Here is a 6,992-nt window from a genome sequence, read left to right on the forward strand (position 1 = left end):
TTGGTATGTTGTCTCATTTTTGTCATTCTCTTAGACAAAGTTATTGATTGTTTCTATAATTTCTCTTTTGGTACACTCATTTTTAGGATTAAATTATTTAATTTCCTTTTCATTTTTAAATTTATCTTTTCTGTCTTTATCACACATAATTTTATTGCATCATGTTCTAAAAAGGATGCATGTAATATTTATGACTTTCTGCACTGGATTGTGAGGTTTTATGCCCTATACATGGTCAGTTTTTGTGTAGGTGCCATGTACCACTGACTAAAAAGCATATTTTTTTCTATTCCCATTCAGTTTTTGCCAGAGGTCTAACACGTCTAACTTTTCTAAAACTCTGTTAACCTTCTTAACTTCTTTCTTATTTATTTTGTGGTTAGATTTATCTAGTTCAGAGAGGGGAATGTCAAGGTCTCCCACTAGTATAGTTTTGCTGTCTATTTCTTCCTGTAATTCCCTCAACATCTCCTCTAAGAATCTGAATGCTATACTACTTGGTGCATATATGTTTAGTAATGACATGGCTTCACTACCTGCAGTGCCTTTTAGCAGGATGGAGTTTATTTCCTTATCTCTTCCAATTAGATCTATTTTTGCTTTCTCTAACAGGAGAACTGCTGCCCCTGCTTTCTTTACTTCAACTGAAACATAATATATTGTACTGCAGTCTTTTTCCTTTACCCTCATATCTCCCTGTTTCAAATATGTTTCCTGTAAATAGCATAAGATTATGGTGTCCAATTCATTCTGCTATCCAGCTCTGTTTTATGAGAGAGTTCATCTGACTCACATTCACAGTCATGTTAACTATGTGTCTTCCATCCTACTTCCCACCCCAATCCCATTTATGATTTTCTTTCTCCTTTCTCCCTTTCCCTCCTCACTAGAGTTTTGTTTTTGGTCACCACCTCCCTCAATCTGACCTCCCTTCTATCAGTCCCCTCCCTTTTCTTTCCCTTTTCCCTTACTACTTCTTCCCTCTCTTCTATTCCATCTCCCCTTCCTTTTTCCTTTCCCCTTCTACTGCCTATAGGGAAAGTTATATTTCTGTGAGTATGTTATTCCCTGCATAATCCAATTCCAAAAAGATTAAGGTTCAAACAATACTAATCTCCCTCCCTTCTTTCCCTCTACTTAATATGTCTTTGTGCATCTTCATATGATGTAATTTACCCTTTTCTGCTTCCTCCTTTCCTCTTCTCCCACTATAATTCCATTTCACGACTTCGTTAGGTTTTTTATCATTACATTAATGTCAACTTATACTCACACTTTCTATCTATGTGTATCCCTATTAAATGTATATCCTATCTATGTATATCCCTTCTAATAAAGATACGGTTCTCAAGACTCAACAATTTTCATTTTCCCATGTAAGGATAGAGCCACATCTCTGCTTCTTTTTCACATTCTGATTTCTTTTTTTTTTTTTTTATTTTTTTCCCCACCCAGTCCCTCAAATGCGCCTGTGGGACACTGGCAAACTGCAATCTCTAGAGTTGGAGTGAGGTAGAAGTTTCAAATCACTAGAGCAATTCGCCTCTCATTTCTGGGCCAGAGATGTGCAAATCTCTCCTGAGGAAAGAGGGTGCTCTGGGTCCGTGAGTCTTGCCCCATCCACAGTTTTCAATGGGGTTTCAGAGTTTTCCAGCCTTGTATCTATACATTCCCTTTTTTTAGTCCGCAATTCCCCCTCCCAGTCCCCAGTTATTCCAACCCAGGCTGCCTTCCTTAGCAGACAACAAAGAGCTGAGGGAATTGTGTGGGGAGGCAACACTGCCCCTCCTTTATTTAAAGCAACCTTTCAAACCTCCACACCTGCTTGAACTGAATTATTAAGGTTTGATTTCCCCCCTTCAAATTCGACCCCTTTACATTCCTCCTTCCTTCCCACAGCTGACCCTAGCCAAGATCTCTTATTCTTGCTCCTCATCAGTAAAAATTATTGCTAATTATTATTAATCATTGTTTCTTAGTCCAGTGAGGGGAGTGGAGGCAGAGGTGGGAAGAGAGAAGTTATGGTTTTCTCCTCTCAGGTTCTCTCGGATTTTTCCCCATTTCTTTGAAAGTTGGATGATGGAAAGTGGGTGGTTCGTGTTTTAAAAAAATTGGGGGGAGGCAGGGAGAACTGAGATTTCCAAGATCCTGAGCCAAGAAAGAGACAGAGAGAAGGAGGAGAGATAAAGAGAGGAAGAAAAAGAGAGGAGGTGCAGGAAAAGGAGAGACAGAGAAGAAAGGAAGACAGAGGAAAGACAGGGAGAGGAGAGAGACAGAGACAAAGAGAGAAGAGCCTCATATTCTAATTTCTTTTCATCCAGTTTATCTTGGCTTGTCCTTGAACTAAAAAAATCACTGGACTTTCTAATGATTTCTGAAACAAGTGCTTCTTTAAGAGTTCCCATTTTCTTCTCAAAATTTGCCTTCTACTGGATCAGGATTTCATTTTCTTGATCTTCATTAAAATAACTTTGAAGTTCTTGCCAGATAGCTTCATAATTTTTGGCAATGTTAGTCTCAATAGAACTTCTTGGTAGATCCTGAATTTCCCCATTCTGAATCTGATTGGTTAGGTATTTCTGCAAACCCAACACATGACATCATAGATTTCAGGTCCATCCTGAAAGCTGAAGATAAAGTTTTCATTCACCAAAGTTTTCTACAAATCGTGGGCCTGGACTTTCATCTCAGACATCTTCAGGATGCTGCCTTTGGATTTTTCTTTGGCAACCAAGAGAATTTCTCCTTTTAAATCCTGAATGTTGTGGCTATAACTGGGGTTGGGAAGGGCCATTAGATTAAGTAATCCACATGGGTGTTGAACCTCAAATCTAATGACATCACTGAAGCAAGTAATACCAGAATACTGTTCCTGTTCAGCAGCTATGCTGCCATTTCCTCCACTCTCTGCTTCTTCCTTCCAAGTTTTGATCTTTGGCAGTGATTTCTCCCACATTCTGATGTAGAAAGGCACAGCTTAGGGGAAATGTTCACTTGTTTCATTCTCAGAAAGGCCTCTAAAGAAATTTGCAAGTAATCTTGTATTTCTGAAAGATTCTCCCCAAATATTTTAATCAAGGTCAGGTTTCCAAGTCCAGTAATAAAAGTGGCCAACTCATTGTGCCAATTCTGTGATTTACCATTGAGTTCCAGAGTTGATTATTAAAATTAAGGACTGTGTCTCCTGATGACTTCTCCACTTCTCTCCAGCTTCTCTTGATTTGGCTGAGAGATCAGAGGGGAAATTTTATTACAGAAGTACAGTGACTGAGCACCACAACAGGGAGAGCAAATTGACAAATGGAAAGTTTGTCTGAAATGCATTGTCTCATGAAACCATCAACCCAATGAAAAATCATCATCTGGATGTCCATTGGGTGGATGTGGGGCAGGACTTTTGATAAGAGGAGAGAGTGTGTGATCCTATCATCAGACAAATCACCATAAGGATCTGAAGTGTCAGCCTCAAGATTTGTCAGTCAGTGCCCCACTGCCCATTGGGTGTCTATCACCTTTAGGGACCAAGTGTCTCAGTCAGTAATTCAGCATCAACAGCTTTTGTAGGAAATAAAGTGGTAATTGCTTGTCTATGTCTGGCTGACTGTCATGCACAGAGGCCTTATAAATCAGATGGAAATGTTCTTGGCCCATCTTGCTTGCATAGTCATGCTCCAGACCAAGTCACTTGACTGGTTCTAGAAACTGGACATTTTTAATCACTTCATGGTGTGTGATGGTACTTGATTCTGATCCACAGGTTTTTTCTTTTTCTCTTTCTCTGAGAAACACTTTCCAGTTATTTTTTCACCTGGTTCATCTCCATACAGTTCACAGTAGCTTCATATTTTCCACTGATGAGAAAATTCAGGTCTTTCTCCAGAGTTTTCCAATCATCATAGGCCCTGGGTTTCAAGAGAACATAAAGCACTACTTTGGACCATGAGAGTCCCATGTGAGATTGGGCAAATGTCAAAGGTTGCATCTTTTCTTCTGCAGACAAAGCTGTAGGTCCAGGAGTTACTGTGAGCCCTGTGAACAATAGGAATGCTTGAGCCCTATAGTCACATTCCTTATTAAGGTACTGGTATTTTTCATGGGCTTCTTTCATGTTACATAACAGGAAGTTTAATTCTTCACATCCTAGGATATGGTGGAAGGTTTCGTTTTCCTCCTTGTACCCTGCACCAGCTGCAATGGAAAGTAGCAGCAGGTATGTGCCTGACTCCCCTGCCTCTTTCAGGGTCTTCAGAAATGAGCTGAAAGATGAACTGATCTCATAAGTAGCCTTTCTTTGAGTTTCTTCCATTTTTCCTGAGGATTTTGAGTTGTGATTTATTTCAAGAAGATCATTCTTTGCCTTTTCTAAGATCTGAATGAAGTCAGCAAACTCTGTAACGTGGATATCTTGCTGCTCCATTGCTGAGTGGAAAATCCATTGAATGATTGGTTTACTCTGTGGGAAGTCTTCCACTTGATAGACATGAGGATACAGAAGGTTACACAACTGGGATTTAATGAATTTGCTTTCATGAACTGGGAAGTCCTTGCAAAAATTGACAATGCCCACCAAGTACTGCTGCAGAGCTAAGTCTTTGAGACAGGTATTAATCCAGGTGTTAGAGTCTGTGGTTTTCTCCCTCAGTGTTTGTTTGAAGTCCAGCAGTTTCATCAATTTCTCCTCAGGCTCAGTGATTTCCCAGGATTTCACTTCTTCTACAAAAGACCTTGCATCCTCCACTGCACCCAGTAACTCCTTTCCATTCTGGATCCTTGCACTTTGACCAGTCAGAACTGTGTAAATATCTGTGATGCAGCAACTCACTTGAAAAGGGTCCTGAAAGTCTTCTCTGTGGTTAGAAAGAATTATGTCCCAGACAGGCACTACCTGAAAGCCTCGGTCAATGACACACCAGGTATGATTACTGGCCACAAGACCAGCTTTCCACTGTGCAAGAGGATCCACCTCTGGGGGGCCTCCTGTTTGGTATACAGACATTTGGAATCTTCCTTGCAAGTTAGATAAGCTTATATTGTGAGAAGTCATTTGGAACTGAGAGTTCAATGCATTTACTGTGGCTGCAGCTGTCACCTCAAATCCACCGTAGCTGCGTCCAAAGTACATATCAAGTGCCTCTGAGGCTTGTTGTTTCACATCTTGCAGATCCTCTGCTTTGAAGCCCTCAGCTACAGCTTTCCACCAGAACACTCCTCCCAAGTGCAATGGGCCCTGGTTCACATGAGAGCCAAACCTTTGGAAAAATGCCTCACATCTATGCTTCAGCAGTTGATGGGTTTCTGCACCATTGGAGTGATTCAGAAGATGCTCCAGCAGTTTTAACTCTTGAAGAGCTGACCTGGACAGATGGAGCTGGTCCCGTGAAAAGTGGCAGGAGGCCAATGGGATATAGCAGAACCTGGTGGAACAGCTATAATTATGCTCAGAGCGTGACTTATGGACCTCTCTAGAGTCAGAAGATCTGGTGTCATTGGTGTTGGCCTCCAGGTTAAATCCCCAACCTTCACCTTTATCTAAGAAGCTCAAACTGAAGCCTAGTTTCTCCATGCTTTCAGTAAACATGGCTTCTTCCTGAGTAGACAGAAATTCCTTTGTTTCCATCCTTGTGGCCTTGGTTGGCCTAAGCACTAAGAATATCTCTGGGAGGCTGAGCAGTTCTTCTCTCTTTCCCAAAAGATCCTCAGCATGGTTGGTTTGGTAAATGCCCTGCAGGGCAAGGCCATCTGACACCCTTTTGAGGAGCTCCCTGTGAGGAAGATTCTCCTTTTGAGAAAGTGTGCCTTTCATGAGACTGAGGTATCTCTTCATGTATTCTATGAGCTCCATTAGGGGTTTCTCAGGGAGTGGCCAGTGCTTGGGTGGAATCTCCATGACCTGCCTCAGTTCCTCTTCTTTCACCCTCACAATCTCCTCCTGGCAGCTTTTACCACTTGCCTGCATCTCCCTCAGCTCCTTCAAGACTGACTGTGCCCACTCTTGTCTCTCCTTCACTGTCACCAAGTGTTTTTCTCCCATCTTCTCTGAGCCCAGGCCACCAGATAGCTAAAGCAGTTTCTCCAATGCCCTTTTCTCCCAAGGACGATTTGCCTGGAATTTTAGTGTCAGGATTTCCCTCTGTTGTAGGTGTTGTAAAGCTTGGGCAGAGGTCACACCTAGGTATTCCTAGGGCTTAGGTCCCCAATACTGGACATCTAGGCCCAATTCTCTCAGCTTCTCCTTCAGTTCACTTCTTCCTGGGTCTCTGTGGGTTGGTTCTTCACCATTATCCCCTGGAGTTGACATGGTTGCAGGAGAAGACAAGCACACTGTTAATCATTTTTCCATAGACTAAGGCTGGGCTGTATCTGAGCTACTATAATAAAATGTGTGTTAGATTTAAGCTATTCAACTTAAAATTCAATTCTTTCTATACCTTAAACAACTCAGTAAATGGGTATTAGATCTTGTTATCTGCATATTACTACCTATGTATGTACCTGTATGAAATAAAATCCTTATATGTTTCAAAATGATTTAGCAAAAATTGGGTATTGGTACAATTGACTAAGGGAACCTCACTTTTATTCTAGTAATTACTGAAAATAAATCAGAAATATCTTTAGTTTGCTTTGGAAAAAGAATTTCAATGCAATCAATTTTCTTAAAGGAAGTAACTTATGAAATAAAAGTATAAACATTTTACTACAAACAACTTATTGATGTGCACTGTTTTAGAATTATTACTTAAAGTGTCCTCCCAAGTCTTTTGTTACAATTGGAGTAAAGTTAACATCAGAAGCAAATTCATTTGGATAACTCTTGAACCCTGGGGTGGAAAGCTTCTACCTGCAAAAGTGTTGTTACTTATATTTTCATGTATGAGGTTGGATCCTCAATAGCATCAGATTCTCCTAAAGGAATTTAAATCAGTATGGAAACATTTTGGGAAAGTAACAAGATCAGATAATCCTGTGTTTCAAAGTAAATATGGCATCAT

At 40.7% G+C, this 6,992-nt stretch overlaps 1 pseudogene; it reads right to left on the reverse strand.

Moving 5' to 3' along the window:
• Positions 1–2,905: 2,905 nt before the first annotated feature.
• On the reverse strand, positions 2,906–6,298 carry LOC140508638 (interferon-induced very large GTPase 1-like; annotated as a pseudogene).
• Positions 6,299–6,992: the final 694 nt, after the last annotated feature.

Source organism: Notamacropus eugenii, chromosome 5 (genome assembly GCF_028372415.1).
Source record: "Notamacropus eugenii isolate mMacEug1 chromosome 5, mMacEug1.pri_v2, whole genome shotgun sequence".
Lineage (NCBI taxonomy): Eukaryota > Metazoa > Chordata > Mammalia > Diprotodontia > Macropodidae > Notamacropus > Notamacropus eugenii.